Source organism: Arvicola amphibius, chromosome 6 (genome assembly GCF_903992535.2).
Source record: "Arvicola amphibius chromosome 6, mArvAmp1.2, whole genome shotgun sequence".
Taxonomy (NCBI): Eukaryota; Metazoa; Chordata; class Mammalia; order Rodentia; family Cricetidae; genus Arvicola; species Arvicola amphibius.
This window is the reverse complement of record NC_052052.2, coordinates 48,293,794-48,314,220: the sequence shown is the minus strand read 5'-3', so window position 1 is coordinate 48,314,220 and position 20,427 is coordinate 48,293,794. Positions and strand designations below refer to the sequence as shown.

Below are 20,427 nucleotides of genomic sequence, written 5' to 3'. Positions count from 1 at the left end.
GCTAAAAATGTGCTCTGCCAGTTTCAATTGAGGGTGCTGCTTTGAAAGAGAAGGCTTGGTTAAAGATGCTCTCTGATCAAGGGTTAGGCTCTATTTTCCAAACTCTTAGCATCAATCAATTAAAGTAGCAGCAGCATGGAGAGTTTTAATTCCTGGTTAAGGATGTACAGGTTACACCTGACTGACACAGGGTAGGGCCAAGAGATCAGTATCAGCAACAGATCAGGTAGGTGGCTGGGCTGTATGCAGGTGCCTCCCCCCCCCCCCCGCCACGCTTGACATGCACAGATCAGGTAGGTGGCTGGGCTGTATGCAGATGCCTCCCCATGCACTTGGCATGCACAGATCAGGTAGGTGGCTGGGCTGTATGCAGCTGTCCCCCCCATGCACTTGGCATGCACAGATCAGGTATGTGTCTGGGCTGTATGCAGATGCCCCAACCCCCACGCTTGACATGCACATATCAGGTAGGTGCCTGGGCTGTATGCAGATGCCCCCCCATGCACTTGGCATGCACAGATCAAGTAGGTGGCTAGGCTGTATGCAGATACCCCCTCCCCACGCACTTGACATGCTCAGTCATTTTCATTTTACCTGCAAATTCGTGTTTAGCACTTAAAAAAAATTGGTATCATCTGCAATTCCAGATTATGCCAATCAGAAGCATGATCAGAATCACCTGTAATCCGGAAAATAAAAGATCAAATAAAAGATCTAAGATGTGTTTCTGTTGCAAGACCCACAAATCTTCAGAGGAGCAAGAAGTCCTAGTCAAAAGTGCAAAGGTTCTTTAGGTCTGGAAGTGGCTCTTTGATGCAACACTTCCTGTCACTGCATTGTGATCAGCTTAGCCTAGCGCTTGATCTCATTTCGTGCAGCCCTACCTCAGGCACTGAGCTGCTCTCCTTAGAGTTGATCAGTTGTGTAGTTGGCCACAGGCCATGCTTTAGGAATGAAGCGAAGTTCTGACCCCTTCTGGTTCAGGTTGCCCTGAGTAGCGTTTGCTTTCTTGTCTTAATGCGAGGACACAGACTAATGTTCTTATCAGCTGGGTTTAGCTCTTAATCACCCTACACCACGACACTTAGTTGGAAACAGCCTTGTGACCTAGGGCTCCTTCATCTGTGAATGAGATGCACAAACAATGTTTGTTGCCGCCTGCGTCTCATTAATTTAATTAGGAGCAACCCCCATGGCCTTCATTACGGTCGAGGTTCTCTGGTGTGATTTTAACTACTGAAGAAGTTTTGACATTTATCTAAATGTTTAAGCGGGGGTGGGGGGGGGAGGAAGGACTATCAAACACATCTATGTGTGTTTTATGTACTAAGGCTATCTAAATGTGTAAAAATGAGAAATTGAGACGATACGAAGGAAAATCACCTTAAAAGAAGAACGAACAAAAGCTATTTCTTGTGATTTCTTCTTCAAATGTCATTGTTTCCACCTTCTCACGATGGCTTCTTCTGAGCAATCCCCTCCTCGCCACTCCTTTGTGGGCTGGGGAGCCCTGTCTTCTCACAGTGCCGGCTGACGTGTGGCGCCCCGCCCGTGACCCTGGGCGTCTTGTGACCCTGGGCGTCTTGGCCCCTGCACTGCAGCACCGGAAGCCAGAGGTGAGCTGTCTGCAGCGAACTGACCAAGCAGGGAACAGAGGAGTGTCGGCGCTGTCAGTGGCCTCACTGGAAACAACGTCTTCAGGGTTTGGAGGCTGCAGAAGTCACGCCACCTATTTGCTTTCAAAACATTTCTTTTAAAGTTTAAAATTACACGAGCAAATGACATATCACGACACATACTACAGAATCGAACCCCAGTTCAGGGATTTATGTATTTTTCAGAATGTGGACCCCTTCAACCAAAAGCTCCCTTACTGGTGGATAATAAATTCTCCCTATCTGCTTTCTCTTGGAAAACAAGAGAAAAATCCATTCCGAGCACCGTAATATAGTATATATTGATACCTGCAAAACATTATGTGAATCTACTTAGACACCAGCGCTTTCAATTACAGTGTTAGCCGCCTTTTAAAGAAGATTTTTAGAAGCTTTCAACTGTAGACTTTTGTCTTGTTGAATGAACTTCAGCTACACTAAATTTTAAGTAAATTTGTGATGACTGAGCAATGTACATTGGCTGAGCTAGAATCCAATAACCCACAGGACAAATTAATTTTCAACAAAAAGGGCAGAACCCTCCAGTGCCATGAGTATATGGAGTCTCATTCTTCCTCTCTGGAGCCATCTTTGCAAATCACTACAGCTATTCATAATCCGAATCCGTCTCCGTTAGCAGCAGAAAGCTCTTTTCTCATGGCAAAACAGAGAATGACATTCATTAGTGCTAACTTGCGTAAGCTACCTTAAATTTATTGGTGCTCTTCCACTTACCTAGGTGAGAATTCCTTTGTCTCCCGCAACAGGGAAATTCCAACTATACTGCTTCAAAATATCAATTGCCACTTTTCTCACAACTTTTGGCAGTTTACTTTATCTTAGAAGTAAAACCGGTGGTTAAGGTTTTAAGACTTCCAATGGGTGTTGTTTCAATCATATTTAATAGGTGTCTGGGATAGCAATGCGATTAGGTTTAAATTCTGTGCTGCGTGCGTGCGCGCGCGCACACACACACACACACACACACACACACACACACACAAGATCCCTATTTCCATCCATGTACTGCTGGGGAGGTGGTAGGGAAACTAGCCTTTTCACGGTAGCCGTGGCATTACTTGATAGCCATGGGCAGACTATAAACCACCCAGTCTGTGCACTTGCTGTATTCAAAGCTTGATCAAAAAGAGAGGAGATGCTTAGAGGATGTAGCTTTGCACTGTCCACAAACTACCCCAGGCTTTTGCATCAGTCAGTGGGACACGGCCTTCAGCCTTCTTTATGCTCCTGGTCTTCTGACTGGAGTCTTTCCTTTGTTGGTCAGTATTTCTTTCCAGGTTTTAAAGAACTGGTTAAAAGGCTGCCTGAAGAATTATGTTATTACATCATTAGGACTATGCTTTTTTTTTTCTGTCCCCTCCCACCTATATCCTGGCTAAAAAGGAACGAGGAGAAACTGAATATACATACATGTGGTGATAAATTGGCTAGTTTGTGTCTAACAAGCAGATCCGTGGCACAGTGGAACAGCGGGGACAACTAACCCAAGAAATGTCGTTTGTGGTACATCTATGTGTAGGAGAGTATCATGTGATTGGCCTGAACTTGAGATGAGCCCTGGGTAGACGGAAAGATCGATGTTAGGACTTGACCCTTAATTTCTGAGTAATTGAGGGAAAAGAAGTGTAAGGAAGGCAGACCCCGAAAGACTCATCCACTAACCCTTTTTATTTTCCCCTGTGACCACATGGCAGGCTGTTAATGTCTGAACCCACACTTTTATTTGCTCTCAGTCATCATTTGTCATAAATAGAGATGTTGAGGTGAGTCTTGGCTATGACCTGGAACAAAAGGAGAATTGAATAGGACCATAGTGTTGTGACCCACAAGTTGCAAAGAAATCTTCTGGTTTTCACAGTTATTTTGACTGTTGATAGAGGTTTCTGTCCCCCATAGTCCTGCAGTTGTTCAGTCCCTAAGAAACACTTAGTGGTCTACATTAACCACAAACTGGTTGGCCTATTAGCTCAGGCTTCTTATTAACTCTTATAACTTACATTAACCTATAATTCTTGTCTGTGTTAGTCATGTGGCTTGATACCTTTTATCAGCAAAGCAGTTTCATCTTACTTCCTCTGTGTCTGGATGACGACTCCAGACTGAACCTTTCTCTTCCCAGAATTCTCCTGTTCTCTTTGCCTTGCCTATACTTCCTGCCTGGCTCCTGGCCAATCAGCATTTTATTAAATCAATACAACAGACAAATCTTTACAGGATACAAAACCAATGTTCCACAGCACTTCCTCCTTTTTTTCAAAACAAAAGCTCCGAATCTAATCTCCTTTGTTTAGCTTTCTTCCTGACCAGTATCCATAACAACTTGTAACCAATACTCCAAATAAAGACAACATCCATAATCCATTTTTTTTGAGAATTGTGGGCGTAGTTTTCTGGGCTAATTCCTGCTGATTTGGGGCACTGATAATCTTATGGGGACCTAAAGACAATTTAGGATTATGGTCAAGTACTGACAGGCGTATTCTGTGAGGCTTGACCATCTCAGCTAACAGTCTTGAGGCTGTTCTGGATGTAGAACTCAGAGGAAACTCCAACAGAGGTCCTCTGAAATGTTGGATCATCTGGGCCATCTGCTCCTATTGGAGATTCTTCAGCAAGTTTTCCTTAATCAAACCTGATTTTTCTTAATCCGGAATGAATCCACAGCTTCTAATTTTTTGTGGAAATAAAAGCAAAATATCTTCTCCAAAGTAACGTTATCTTTTGACTTAAATTTTGAAGTCAAAGCATTTTTAAAAAAATATATATGTTGTATTAATCCAGCAGCATTTGTAATCAAATGTCTTTTAGCAACTATTGTTCCTTCCTCAGCCATCAAACAATTTAAAGACAACACAATAACATACAGTATCTAGACTCTCTGTGTATTTTCCATCTTTACGTGGCTTTATTTTAAACTCTATTTCTTTTATTCTTATTTTTAATTTTTGGTTTTTTGAGAACAGGGTTTCTCTGTGTATCTTTGGCTGTCCTGGAACTCACAGAGATCTGCCTGCCTCTGCCTCCCAAGTGCTAGGATTAAAGGTGTGTGCCACTACACCTTGAACTCACAGAAGATCCACCTGCCTCTGCCTCTCAAGTGTTGGGATTAAAGGTGTGTGCCACCACACCAAACTATTCTATTTCTTTCTTTATTTTAAGAACTTTATCCTTTTTCTTTTCTCTCCCAAGCCAACATATATTTTTAAACACACTCTAAACCATTTAGAAGTTTTTCCATCTGAATCTATCTCTACTGTATATCTCTCTTTTTCTGATCACATGAGTCTTTTTTAATTTCCTTAGCGATATGGCTAGAATTAAAGTCAAGGCTTTGATGGCTGGATCCACCCCATTCCTTAGCTTTCTGAGAGCCTAGCTTCATGGTGGAGGTATTGGCCAGAGCCATGTTTATTGCCAGAACTCTATGAAGTTTCAAGGTCCCTGCCACCACCAAGAAGCATGCTGTCTGCTATTCATCAACACCATTTAAGTGTTTGGTGGTAGGGCCTCTTAAAAGAACTGCAAGGGTTTTTCAGCTAAAGCTGAGTTAGGAAGCCTCTCTTAAATGAGATGTGCTTATTTCTAGCAAATAGAGCCCACCTGATAAAATGCTGCTACCAAGAAGCCATGTTTAACTCTGTTGTTTTTGTGTCTAGAATTCCTTCCCAAACTCTCTCAGGTTTTAAGTGGATTTAGTAGTCCACGTTGGTGCCATTTGTTGGCTGAGGTTTCTGTCCCATCCAATCCCACAGTCGTTCAGTCCCAAAGAAACACACAGAGTTCTACATTAATTATAAACTGGTTGGCCTATTATCTCAGGCTTCTTATTAACTCTTAAAACTTACATTAACCCATAATTCTTGTCTGTGGTAGTCACGTGGCTTGGTACCTTTTATCAGCGAAGCATTCTCATCTTGCTTACTCTGTATGTGGATAATTATTTCAGACTGAGCCTCTTCCCAGAATACTCTTGTTCTGGTCACCTTGCCTCTACTTCCTGCCTGGCTACTGGCCAATCAATATTTTATTAAAACCATACAAGACCATTGTCCCACAGCATGAGGGTAGTTCAGGCTCTTTGATCATGTTCCCTGCTCCAGCTTCTGGCATGGTCTCTTGCCCTTCAGCCTCTGCCATGACTGTTGTGGCTGACTTCAATATATTTTAGGTTTGCTACTTCATTCTCACGATGTTAATGATACCATTTTACACCGAGCATATGATTTCCCCTTTACCAGCTGATGCTGTATATAGATGAGGAAGCCTCCTTCCCCCAAAATGCAGTTCTTTTATCATATGCCACCAAATGAAGTGCACAGGCATGTGTGCATGTGTGTGTATTTGTGTGCATATATAAGAATATATTCATGTGATAGGCCCTGTTGATTTTACAACTTGTTCAAGCCCTGGCAAAAAGACAATGTGAGATATAAGTCAGAGCCCTGCTGGGAGGCAGACACACAGTCCGTACTCAATGCCCAGAGTCTTGCCCTCTAACAGTATCCCTGACTTCAACTAGTAGCCTTTTATGACTTAAGATGACTTCTGTCTCTGCCTTTGTTTTAGCTCTTCATGGAGTTAGGAGTTGGAGAACAACCCCTCTCCCTGCCCTTGGCCAGGAGTCTTTTCCCTAGAAATATCCCTCCTCGATGACTTCTCTTCAGACTATCGCCTTTACACACAGAGTTTTCACTGCAGACCTTTTACTCATTGATTCAGAGGTGGGTTCAAGGTTGTCACGGGGTCAGAACGTTCTAATTTGATAGTAAGGACGAGGCCTGAGAGATGGCTTGGCAGAATCCTCTGTTTTGCCAATGAAAATGTGAGACCAGAGAGGACCAGGGTACCAGCTTCCTCTTCACTTGAAGGCCTCTCATGTCAGAGGAGCTACCTGGAAGCCACCGCTTTGGTGATTGGGAAGGAGAGTGGCCTGGTTAGCACTCAGAAAACAGGCCCCACCTTTCTCAAGATCGGAGAAACCACCGGCCTGTCTATGAGGTGGATTATTATTTTTAACCATTTTTCCATGGTTTCCTCTGGCTCACAGGCTCCTCCAAGCCCCACATGTTTCCTTTAAGGAGCAGGATTTCCCAAGCAAACACAGCCATGTTGTTGTTAGTCTCTCAACAGCTCTGCGGTGCAGGGAATGAGGGCTCCACACTTGATGGGCCCAGGGACTCCAGTGCCAAGCCTCTGATATATAGTACAGGGACTGCAGGGCATCTGAGTTGTAACAAGCACAAGATGAGCTTGTGGCCTCGGGCTTCTAACCTGCTCCTCAACCCACACTTCAAAGAAAGTTATTACACAGAGTTAGACTAAATCAAACCAAACTGCAATGTTTGCGCACTGTGACCCATTTTCAGATCTCGGCGCATCTCACCACTAGTCCCTCAGAAACCCAGTCAGGAACCAAACAAAACGACCCCAATGATAATTTAGTTGTAAGTCTTTAAAAAATGAGCCCGGCTGATTTATTTTGAAATTTCAGTTAAGCACGATGTCAAGAAAATCTCGGCGGCTATTTGTCATTTTTCTCCTCTTAGCGTAGTCCGAGCAGGCGGAATAAAATTAGAAGCTGGCTGCTCATAGGCTCCCACATTTGTTGTAGGCTTTGACTTCACTACTAGGCTAGCCGAGATGCTTTGATGACAATCTTCTGCCCGAACACTTGTCATAGCAAGGAAGACCTTTCTTCTGCCACCGGCTCCTTTTATGAGCCTTGTTATACAGCTGCAGGAGGGAACACGATGAATCATCTAATAGATATATATTTCACATTGGCTAGACCTACTACTCTCGTTTTTTTTTTTTTTTTATACCGTAACCTGAAAAGCATAAAAAATCAGATTTTTCTTTTGTAGCTTTGAATAATGGAAGGTTCAGCTTTTTGAATTTCAAAAGAAATAAAGCTTATATTTACTGCTCTCTACTATTGTGTTTTAAAGTGCTTTATATTTGTTTGTGTGTGCACATGCGCGTGTGTGTGAGTGCAAAAGCTATGGCACATTGTCGCCTATCATGTGAGCTCTAAGGATGGAACCCATGTCACCAGGCTTGGCAACAGCCATATTTATACAGAGTCATCTCTTTGGCCCCTATTAAGTGTATAAAAATAGGACACTTTAGACAATTTTGTGTGGTAGATGTGGCAACTTCCCTTAATCTAATGATTAAACCATTAAAGCCAGTCTCCCAGGCCATTCCACATACATTTCTTGTGTTTCAGAAAATCTTTTAGTTCCAAACTATGGGGTCGGTCATTGCAGTCTCATGATCATTTAGGGTTTGTTCTAGGAGAGACCACCAAGGTATGTGAACAAGGATGCTGGGATTCTCAGGACAAGTCATCTTCCCTGGTCCCAGCACTGGTTGCTTAAGGCCAAGGCTAAAGCTATGGCTTTCTGCTTACAGACCTTAAGTAGTTCCTTTCTTGTAATAACGGGCAATACAGAGCCCAGCACTGGTGCATATCTTTAATCTCAGCACCTGGGAGGCAGAGGCAGGCAGATCTTTGTGAATTTGAGGCCAGCCTGGTCTACAGAGTTAGTTTTAGGACAGCCATGGCTACACAGAGAAACCCTGTCACAGGGGGAAAAAAGAACATGTAAAATAAGGGGTGGGTTGGGGGAGGAATTACAGATAAACTAAAACCAAAGAATTTTGCATTGGCAGATATAAAAGTGAACTTTTCATTCAGCATGTAGTTGATTATTTTTGACAAATGTATACAGTTGTGTAAATGCGGGCCGCTTCCTGCTGCCCAGCTCCCAGCCACCGGCCAGCTTTACTCAAATAATTACACGAAAACTGTATTCATTTAAACACTGCCTGGCCCATTAGTTTCAGCCTCTTATTGGCTAATTCTCACATCTTGCTTTAACCCATATTTAGTAATCTGTGTAATTCCACGAGGTGGTAGCTTACTGGGAAAGATCTTAACCTGCGTCCATCTCAGAGAGGAGAGGTATGGCATCTGCCTCACTTCCCTTCTTCCCAGCATTCTGTTCTGTCTACTCTGCCTATCTAAGTTCTGCCCTATCAAAAAGCCAAGGCAGTTTCTTTATTAACCAATAAAATTAACACATAGACAGATGACCCTCCTCCATCATTTCCCCTTTTTCGGTTTAAACAAAAAAGAAAGGCTTTAACTTTAACATAGTAAAATTACATATAACAAAACAGTTATTAAGCAAGAATTACAGTTACAATATTTGTATCTACTTTGTCTTTTATCATAACTAAGGAAAACTATAACTATAACTAACCATTCTTCAGCTCCATCAAAGACTCCAGAAGGATATAATATTACCTAAGCAAGCAAGAAATAAGCAACTTCCAAACTCTAGAAATGACAGAGACATCTCGCTGCCTGGACAGTCACCCAAAGTTCATTTGTACCATTGGGGCATCCATCTTCAGCCTACAGGCCCATAGTATCCAGTAGATATTTCCATGAAGCAGGAAATTTCAAAGACAGTTCAGTCACTTTCTTTTGTGTCCTGCAGAATGTCTCGCAGACTCTTTCATGAATCAGGAACCCCGAAAGACCATCTCACCTTTAGGCAAGTTCAGCAGTCCTCTCTCTGTGGGTTCTTGGTGTCCAGTTTCTGCAACAATCCAGACAAGAGCAGTTTCTTGCCCAAATGGCTAACACAAGCTCCATAAAGAGATTCTTCAATGCCCATCTTCCTCTTGAAGTAGATTGGTGCTGCCAGGAGCAGATGGGTCTCATTGTCATGAAAAGCCCTAAGTTATTAAAACATTTAAAATGCCATATTCTGTAGTCATTGAAAGATATGAAGAATGCCTATTTAACTGAAATATATCTCTATATATCTAGAAAATCTAACTAACATGACTACAAACTTGACTATTATTGATGATTATCCATTAACAACCTATATTTCCTAATTATACCTTACATTTTTAAATGAACTACACAATCACAATACCTTAATCAATATCAGAAATACATACACATATAACAAAATTGACCTTAAAATTCATACCATTGCAAATTATTCATATCTATATCATCTCCCCTTTAAATGTAAAAGAACATTTATAAACAATATTTGGGAATATGGATGTAGTTATTTCTCTCTAAACTGCTTCGTGCTGAATGGGGGCACTGTTATTCAGGTCTTTCATAGTATAACCTGTTGGGTGAAGTAATTTTCTGAAGGTGTTCACGGTGACCTTTTAGGAGGGCGTGGTCTATCATACCATATTGGGATAGAAGCAATCCACAGGGTCTCATCCTCTGTGAAAAAAAAAGAAGAAACTCTTTTCCAAAGCATGATATCCTTAGATCCAAATTCTGAAGTCAAGATACCTTTAGAATATATATGTAGGTTCAGCTTAGCAGCCCATTTAATGAAATTTTTTTTTGTACTTAGCTCCTTCACAGTCAAAAGTTAAAAAAAAACACAATAATACAAAGAATCCAGACTCTCTGTGACTTTTCCATTTTTATGTGGCTTATTTTTACTCTATCACTTTACTTTATTCTGTCTCTTTAAAGACTTTACCCTTTTTCTAAACCATTAACTTTATTCTCCATATTCTTTTTCTTCTCTCTCTCAAGCCTACATACACTCATCCAACACTGTGACCCATTTAAAGGTCTTTTATGTCTGAATCTGTCCTATTGTGAATCTGTAAATTTTTTACTATCCAGGAGCATTTTTGTTTTGTACCTTTAAATCACTAAGCACTTAAGAATCTAAGCTGTGACATTCTAGGTCAAAAACAGGTATTACGAGCTTGCCCCGCCCAGTCCAACATGGCGGAGCCACTCATGTCTCTGAGCCTTGCACATTGCACCGCCCGCATGGTGGAGCTTTTTGTGTCTCTGAGCCGCAGCACACAATGACCCCCTTTTAGGCACACAGCGAGTCTAGTTGCCATCAAACAAATCGTAGCACTTTACTCCAAATGCTCCATTCAAAAGTCTCCTGCAAGAGCCAGACAGAATCGCGATGGCTGCACAGTCCAGAAACTGGTATTTCAAAACTGCCACTTTTTAGTAGACCTGATCCTGCGGCCTACCCAGGCAGGAAGAGCTGAGCCACAGGCATGGTCTCAGCTACTTTGTTCCCGACCCCGAGTGGGCCCAGAAATGCTCCATAGCTGGAGTGTGCACCAGCGGCAGGGCCCAGGAAGCCGCGTTTTAAAATGGCTGGTGCGGCTTTTTTTTTTCTGCCACTGTTGCTGAATCAGGAAATCTCTCTACAGCTTGCCCTAACAAACAGCAAAAAGCTGTGTTAAACTCTCTCTCTCTCTCTCTCTTTTTTTAAAGCCCTCTCAGGTTTTTAAGTGGATTTAGCCCATCATGTTGGAGCACCAATTGTTGAAGGAACAGCGTGCCTGCTTTTCATCCTTCCCGGCTCCCACATGGCTAGTTTTACACCTGAAATAACAACACACAAATTGTATTCTGAACAGAATTGTGGGAGAAAGAGAGCAGAGTCAGGCAGATGCCTCAGGCTGTCGCCATGACTCTCTTCTCAGAGACAGACTCAGGTTAAGATCTTCCCTGTAAGCCACCACCTCGTGGTGCTACACCGATTACAAAATATGGGTTAAAGCAAGATATGAGAATTAGCCAATAAGAGGCTGAAACTAATGGGCCAAGCAATGTTTAAAAGAATACAGTTTCTGTGTAATTATTTCGGGTAAAGCCAGCTGGGTGGCGGGAAGCGGCCCACCGCCTCATACTACATTACAGAGTATCGCCACGCCTGAAGAAGTTCCCCAGGCCTGTGGCAGTCATTGGAATCAGTTGTAGCAGTGAGTGTTGTGAGGAACAGCTGGCAAATGGGTTAAAGAGCTGGGCAGAGCATGGTCAGTCTAAGGAACGAACAGCCTTGGAGTATTATCTAGATGCCTTATGCAAGGACACAGTCATTGGTTTATTCAGCCCTTGCGACTCTGTGGAGTCTTCCATTCTACAGAAAAGGTAACTACAGCCCAGGGAATTTCAGTAGGGAGCCCCATGGTCGCCTCCATCCAGCTTGTGTTTCCCACAGCATTGCTTTCTACAGCCAGCGTTCAGAGGAAAAAGAAATACAGAAAAAAAGACAGAAGCCAAGGATGCGAGACCAGGTGCTGTTTGGTTCTAGTTATCTGAAGCCCTAGAAAAGATAAAGCTAGTGGTCAAAGGCCCGTGCCATGGACAGGGAAGGGGTCCACAAGGAGAGGTTTTTAGAATGATGGTTAGAGCATATTGACTAGAATGGTAATTCCTTGCCAAAACTCATCAACCTATGTGCTTAAAATTGAACATTAGTTATAAACTATAATTCAGTAATGCCATTGTTAAAAGAGAGTATTAGAGGAAGACAACGTGGAAAGACTTGGCAGATGTTCCTTTGTTGAAAACTCCAAACAGGAGTAGTGAGGTGGCTCAGTGGGCAAGGGTGCTTGCTGAGCAAGCCTGACAGCCTGATCACCAGAAGTCATGTGAAAGGTGAGAACTACCTCCTAAGCGTTGTCCTTTGACTGCTATGTGGACACACACACACACACACACACACACACACACACACAAAACAATCGTTTAAAAGTCACAACATCATTATCATGTTCAGAAACATAGCTGTTGTTTCCAGGGATATAGTGCAGGGATATTTTTATGTAACTTACGCATTGAGAAAATTTTAAATCTGGCCAAAGATACATTAGTGGCCACTGTGACTTTGAAATGGAACCAGTAAACTTGATTTTCTTGCACTGAATGACCAATTTAAATATGCGCGTTACTAAATCCATTGCAAATGACTGCTGACCGAGGATCTGATTAAGCATGGTCCAGAAAGAGCTTACAAGTAGGACTGTTTACTAACATTTCAATTTCTATGGCTCATTTGTTAGACTTAGAATAAAAAGGTGAGAGGGCTGTTTGGGATTGTCTTTAACCTTGATGGTATTTCCACGGAAGCAGCATAATGGCTCTTAATTGCTTAAGTGAGGGGAGCGTGTTGACATGTCCTTCTTTGGGCTAAGAGCTTCGAGCCTAGACTATTATGCTAATTCAAGCATTATATACACCTGAGTATTTATGAGACTGACACTGGTGATGGTGCAGGCAAAGGGCTGTGAAATGGTGTGTAAACAGAGAGAATTGATTTGAGGCCCCAAAGCAGTGCTGGTAAAAGTCACAGCCAGTGAACAGCCAACCCTACAATTTCTATCCAGATTGTCAACCTAGGTCAGGCAGTGTCAGCAAGGCTGTCGTTGGAGATCAGATGGGTGGTTAAATAATGTATAAACCAACCACACAGGCACTTTGATGGTGGCAACTCTAGTCCCATCTGGTGTGGCCATGTGTAGATGCCTACACGCACATGAACTTTGGTTAGGGACGTTCCCCCAGTGCTGTAGTCAATCTGTTAGTTCCTGATGAGAGAAAGGCTTTTAGCCAGACAGTAGTGTGGCTTATCCAGGGATTGTGCCACATAAAGAGACATGGGGAAAAGCAAACATCAGAAACCCCAAAGAATAAAACAAGGATGGCCGTCTGATCTCAGTGCTAGATTTTCTGTATCCTTAGCATCGTTTGTGTCCCATGTCTTTTAAGTTTTAGGATTGTTCAAATAAGCCTCAAGATAATTATGCGAAAAAATGGTGGGCAGTAGTGTGTAGTGGTATTTTGTTTGTGTTTTAACAAATAAAACCTGTTTGGAGATCACAGCACAGAGTTAAGCCACTAGAGGCCAAGGAGTGGCTCGCACCTTTAATCCCAGCAGAGGCAGAGGGATCTCTGTTAGTTCAAGGTCACCCTGGGGATTTCACGCCTTTAATCCTAGCACTTGAAAGGCCAAGGCAAAGGGATCTCTGTTAGTTTAAGGCTACCCTGGGGATTTCACACCTTTAATCCCCACCCTGGGGGATTTCATGCCTTTAAGCCCCGCCCTAGGGAGGCGGAGACAGGGAGTGGCTGGGCAGAGAGAGAGTATATAAGGCAGGAGGAATCAGGGGTTCTTTGCAGTCAGAAGTTTGGTGGAGACAGTTGCTTTCTGAGCATTGCCCCTCCAGTCCGAGAAGTCCGAGGAGAAGTCCGAGGAGACGATCTGAGGACAGGATTGTTCCTTGGGTCTGAGCATCGGTAGAGGTAAATGTTCTCTCTCATGGCTGTCCACACTGCTTCTCTGATCTTTTTTCAGCTTTCACCCTCTAATGTCTGACTCTGGGGGGTTTCATTTTTTTTTCTTTTGGTTTTTCGAGACAGGGTTTCCCTGTAGTTTCTAGAGCCTGTCCTGGAACTAGCTCTTGTAGACCAGGCTGGCCTCGAACTCAGAGATCCGCTTGCCTCTGCCTCCCGAGTGCTGGGATTAAAGGTGTGCACCGCCACCGCCCAGCTCGGGTTTTATTTATTAAGACCATCAGAATTCATGTGTTATATTAGTGTTGAGCTCGTGGATTGGTTAGCAGTTATGACTTAAACATATTTCTTTCAGGTAGAGTGGAGTTTGAGGACTCTTGGAGACAGGATCTTGCCCCATTTCGGTCTGAGGTAGAGCGTCTTTGAAGAGAGGAATTACATCAGAGCCCCGGGGGCAAACTTGAGACCCTGTCAACTCGGTCCCGAGCTGCAAACATCAGCAGTTACCGAGGTGCCTAGCACGCGGAATCCTCTGCCACAATGCCCTGCGTGCACTATAAATTTGCCTCTAAACTAAACTACGACATCATCATCTTTGATGGCCCCCATATCTCCCTCTGTGACTTAAAGAAGAAGATTATGGAGAAAGAAAAGCTGAAAGCTACCAATAACGATCTGCAGATCACCAGCGAGCAGACGGAAGAAGAATATACCAATAATGCGCTGATTCCTAAAAATTCTTCTGTAATTGTGAGAAGAGTTCCTATTGTGGGTGTTCATTCCACAAGGAAGATATCTGCCAGTCTGGCTGAAGCCAATGCTTCTGAGGAAGATAAATTTAAAGCAATGATGTTGCAACTTAACCAGATGTACAGCCCAATCAATTCCGTGAAGAAACCTCTAGGTCCGCACGCTCCGTACAGGGATGAGAACTTTGGCCGTAGACTCAGAAAGAGCACAGGGATTCCTCGGAGCTTCCTGATGGAAGTGAAAGACCCTCACATGAAAGGGGTGATGCTTACGAACACTGGCAAATACGCAATCCCGATGATAGATGCAGAGGCCTATGCTATCGGGAAGAAAGAGAAGCCACCCTTCTTACCAGAGGAACCGTCATCATCGTTAGAAGAAGACGATGCTACCCCAGACGAGCTCTTATGCCTCATCTGCAAGGACATTATAACTGATGCTGCCATCATCCCTTGCTGTGGAAACAGCTACTGTGACGAATGTATTAGGACAGCACTCCTGGAATCAGATGAACATACGTGTCCAACATGCCATCAGGACAATGTTTCTCCTGATGCTTTAGTTCCCAACAAGTTTTTACGCCAGGCCATTAATAACTTCAAAAATAAAACTGGCTATACGAAGCGTCTCCAGACACAGTCACCCCCACCACCTCCTCCAATAGCAGCACCAGGACAGCACAGCGAAAGATCACAGAGGACTCAAGGCCCATCGCTACCAGCAACACCAGTTGTGCCTGGCCCATCACCTCCTTTGGATCCGTCGCCTCCCCATATGTGGCCTCTTCCTCCACATGTACCTCCCCCACAGTGCTCGCCTCAGTTTCCTCCTTTCCAGCCCCCACCTGCAGGATACAGTGTCTCTCCTCCAGGGTTTCCACCAGCTCCTGACAATATATATGGGGTGTCACCAGGAGTTCAGACTATTCATTCAAATACCATCCCTCCAATGCAAGCACTACCCCTGTCCAGGGAGGAATTCTATAGAGTACAACAACAACTAAGAGAAGAGGAAAAGAAGAAGTCCAAGCTAGAGTTGACAAATAATTTTGCTAAGGAATTGAAGAAATACGAAAAGATTCAAAAGGCGCATAGGCACTCATTTTCCAGGTCTAAATGTCCCTATGGCGATTCATCATATTCAAGAAACTCATACGGTTACGCAAAGTCAAGATCTGGCTCCACACGGTCCTACTCTTACTCTCGATCCTTCAGCCGCTTGCACTCTTGCTCCGATTCACGATCACCTCCGTACCCCAGGAGAGGCAGAGGCAAGGACCATGATGACCGTTCACGGTCCAGATCTCGTGGCTATCACCGATCTAGGTCAAGGTCACCTCCATATAGACATAACCATTCACGGTCAAGATCTTCTCAAGCATTTAGGAGACAGTCTCCCACTAAACGTAATGTACCTCGAAACAGAACATTAGTACTTTAATAGATACAGAGAAGCTCCATCCCGCTGGGACACCAAAGACTATTACGGGTGGAGCCTTGACTTTAGAGACCTATTTGAGAAAGAACGCAACTGGGAATGGGAGAGGAAATACTGAGAGTGGTATCAACAGTACTACAGAGGGTATGCTGTGGGAGCTAACAGAGAGGACCTCTCTCCAGAGACACCTCTTAATATTAGAAATTCACTGGGCTGGTGAGATGGCTCAGCGGTTAAGAGCATTGCCTGCTCTTCTGAAGGTCCTGAGTTCAATTCCCAGCAACCACATGGTGGCTCACAGCCATCTTGTAATGAGATCTGGTGCCCTCTTCTGGCCTGCAGGCATATATGCAGACAGAATATTGTATACCTAATAAATAAATAAATAAATAAATAAATAAATAAATAAATAAATATTTTTTTAAGAAATTCTCCTCTTCATAAGAGGGCACAGAGAAGACTGTGCTGCTGGACAAAGTCATAGAAATCTAGGTGGCGACTATCCAGAAAAGCTTTCAACAAGAGATAGTCGCAATCAGAAAGATAACATCAAATCAAAAGAGAAGGAGAGTGATTCCATTCCTGGAGACGATAAAGAAAACAAGCATAAGAAACACAGAAAACAAAGCAAGGGGGGGAGGAGAGGGAGAGCTTCCCGAACCCCAAACTGTTAGAAACGCCCAGGAAATCCAGGGAGTCATCAGGCATTGATGACACTAAGATGAATACACTCCCATGTAGAGATGATGCCACATCGGTTAGGGATGAACCAATAAAGGCAAAATCTACCAGTTTCAAATCAGTGCCTGAAACAGACAAGAGAGAAAAAGATAAGCCAGAAGTTTAAAAGTGACAAAAGCAAACGGAAAAGTGATGAGTCTGCTACAGCCAAGACAGAAAGTCATTAGAACCATGGAGGAATATGGTATTGATAATCCAGCTCCTGCTGAAGATGTGATAATTAGGATCCAGCTTCCTCAGTCCAAATGGGATAAAGATGACTTTGCATCTGAAAAAGACGTTAAATCCACACAACCTATGCAGAGTGTAGGGAAACCATCTAGTACTGTGAAAAATGTTACTGTAAGCCCTCAGTTACAGTCAAGGACACTGAGGAAGAATTGCAGTCAGAAAATTCAGAAGCCCACCAAGGAGGTGAGCCACAAAATGACACAGCACGTGATCAAAAGCTCAAAGGCTCTGCATCCAGTGAGAAGGGGAGCACCATGGACCGTCTGAATGAACAAGGAAATTGTAAGAACCTGTCTCAGTCTTTCAAAGAGACCAGGACTTCAGATAAGTGTGAATCCATTTGTGGTTCCTCAAATAAAGACTTCACTCCTAGTAGAGACAAGAAGATGAACTATTCCAGCTCCAAGTGACTAGATGAGAGAAGTGAGCTGGTAAGAAGGAAGGACTCTCCTCCTTGGAGTAAAGACTCTTCATCTAGACAGAGAAGTAAACCCAGGGAGGAGAGAGATTTGCCTAAAAACCACAAGAGGCATAAGAATCATGCAGGTGCAGATGGGGACTCAGAGAAGAGCCAGAAACACAAACACAAGACCAAAAAGGCAAAGAAGAGAAAGGACAAGGAGAAAGATGACCAAAAAGTGAAATCTGTCACTGTGTGAAGGACGAATGTTTTAATTGACTTAATTGCTAAGTCATCTGTATTAAACTCTTATATAATGTAAAGAAATCCCAGCCTTGTAAATAATAAATTGAATACCCCATGTTACACTTAAACTATTTGCTTCTCGATTACTTCATCAGAGCTTTATACCAAACTTTTGTACAGAATTGTCAGTTGTGGCCATGGAACATGAGAGGTTTTGCTAGGGCCTATTATTTTTAACCACCATTAATTAGTTGGGGTGGAGTATACTGTACTGTGAAATTTCCACATTTGAATTTTTTTAATTGCCTGGCAAAGGCTGGTATCAGTTCAAAAATACCAGCAGAATGATTTACTGAACTCATTACAGCCCCATAATGTCACTTTTTGATTACAATAAAAGTTTTCAGAAAACTTTAAAAAAAATTTCTATCAGTAGACAACTAATCAGACATTTTGAAGAAATTCAGAACTGTGAGTAATGACATTTAAGGTGATACGGTATGAAGCCAGGACAAGATAACCATCAGGTGACTTTTGATTGCCCTTTTAGCTGTTTTCTTTATCATATACATTAATGAAAAGGTTTTGCTTTAATTTTAATCAGCTCAAGGGCTCAATAGTATTACACTTTCCAAAACTTTAACATGTGCGGCCACCTCAAGTATGGCATAATCTATAGTTACAAAAATGTCTGTTTCAAAAAGCTGGTATGCTATAAATGTCCATTTTAGAAAATGCTTAAATGTGCTCATGTGGCCTGCTTTGGTTGTAAGCGAAAGGGGTTTCCCAATTTCTTTAATGACCAGTTTGAAGTCACAGTTTCTTTAAGCCTCTGGACACATAGACATTTGTTTCAGAGCTCTTGTTATTTTATTCCTGTGTAGGCAGAAAAAAACCAGTAATAGGACTCAGACCACCTTTAGGATTATTTTGTTTCAATCCTTCCAGGGACAAGGCTGATTTAACTCATTCTGAACAATAGTACCAAGATTATTCATTAAGGTATCTGAGGGCGTTTACAGTCTCTGAGTAATCCATTCAAGTCCCACAAGTAAGGTTTCCATCAGAGTGGTCAGTCCCAAAGAACAGTTTTAGAGATCCCATCTCCACGTGTATTAATTCTGATAGGCTAATGGGAGTTGCTTGGAGGAAGTTACTCTAGGACTCTGGAGAGGCATTGTGTAGGATTAGCAGGGAAGCTGCTGTGCTCCATTAGGAAAGCCTGCTGTAGTGAAGGAGTGGAAGAAGGGGACATTTCACTAGGGCACGCCATTTGAAGCTAGTACGCTGTAAGAGCTTCCCTGGCAAAGCTGGACCAGTCTAGATCACTATGTCCCGGGGTCCATTTCTATTCCTGTTTTTCTGTCTCTGTCCCTCTCTGTGTCTCTGTCTGTCTGTCTGTCTGTCTGTCTCTTCCTCTCCCCCCTCCTTCCATCTTCCCCTCCCTCTTTCTCTCCTCCTCCTTTCCTGAAAAAAAGAAAGATTAAGAGATCTTCCTGAGAATTATACACAATTCCTCGAACAAATATGCCAAGCAGTTGTTAAGTAGTAGACACTTGCCAGGTATGTATGAAGAATAGGCATAGGTGGTCTCTCTTATTTGTTCAAAATTCTTCTACTAAATTAGAATATGAAAACTCACTAAAATCAGCATACTAGCTATTGTTACCTTGCTTGGCAATGCTATATTTTAAATATAGATTTATCTGTATTTCATTTTATGTGTATGGGTGCTTGCCTGCATGCTTGTACATGCATTTTGTGCATGACTGATGCCTACAGAGGCCAGAAGAGGGTATTCAGTTACAGGTGGTTGGGGGCTGCCGTGTAGATGCTAGAAAATGATCCAGGTCCTCTACAGGGAAGCAAACACTCTTAACCTCTGAACCATCTCTCCGGCCTCACCTTGCTGTATATGCACAAGAATATGGTGCTGTTTTATATTTTGTCGATGTAATTTCTCACATTTACTAACGATTACCAAGTGTCATTATATAGTGTCGTAATGCCTTATGCGGCATTTTGGAGAATACTGATAGGTACGATCTTTCAATCACTCTTTAGATTTAATTCTCACAGACACCTGGAAAGATGGATATGAACACCAGAGAAGGCTTTGGGGACCTAGAGAAGTTAGCTCGTTACTAGGGTTACAGGATTAAGGCATGATTTTACTCCCAGAAAAGGATTGCACAACTCTGGCTTCAAATTCTAATACTAGTAAGATGGCAGGCATACTACATCACTGGTGTCCCTGTTCTGTTTGCTCTCTTGATCATTAAATACTTAATGTGAGGTACTGGGTATCAAATCCAGGACCTCAAAGAAGCCACGGTTCTCCCTGAGCTACAGACCAAGCCCCGCCCCCTTCTTTCACCTTTTATTTCAAGACAGGTCTTACTAGTTTCCCAGGCGTCCTCGAACTTGTGATCCTTTCCGAGTAGTGGGAATGCAGACACGAGCCAGCAGGTCTGGCTTATGCACGATTTTGAATGTTTGCTGAGTTAGACACTGTAACAACTCAAGGGCAAAGGAAGTATGTGGTTAAAAATCAAAAGGAAAAAAGTTTAGACTAACCCAGGGAATTAAAATGCGTAACCACTTCCCTTCCTTGCCCTGATTTTCTTGAGAGGATCATTTCAAATTTGACCTTCAAGTTAAAAACAAACAAACAAAGTAGACACCCACCCCTCATCATTTGCACATACCTAACAGCAGTAGGTTTGGGTGTCATGGGACCTCCCGCCCCACCTGTTCCTTACTGTTCTTTACAGCCTTCTTCAGACCAGGCCAAATCCACAGGGGAGTGGTATGCAGCGTGGAAGCTGACTGACAGC

At 42.9% G+C, this 20,427-nt stretch overlaps 1 pseudogene; it reads left to right on the top strand.

Moving 5' to 3' along the window:
- The first annotated feature begins 14,325 nt into the window (after positions 1 to 14,325).
- LOC119817256 overlaps positions 14,326 to 20,427 on the top strand; it is a 9,748-nt pseudogene continuing 3,646 nt past the window's right edge.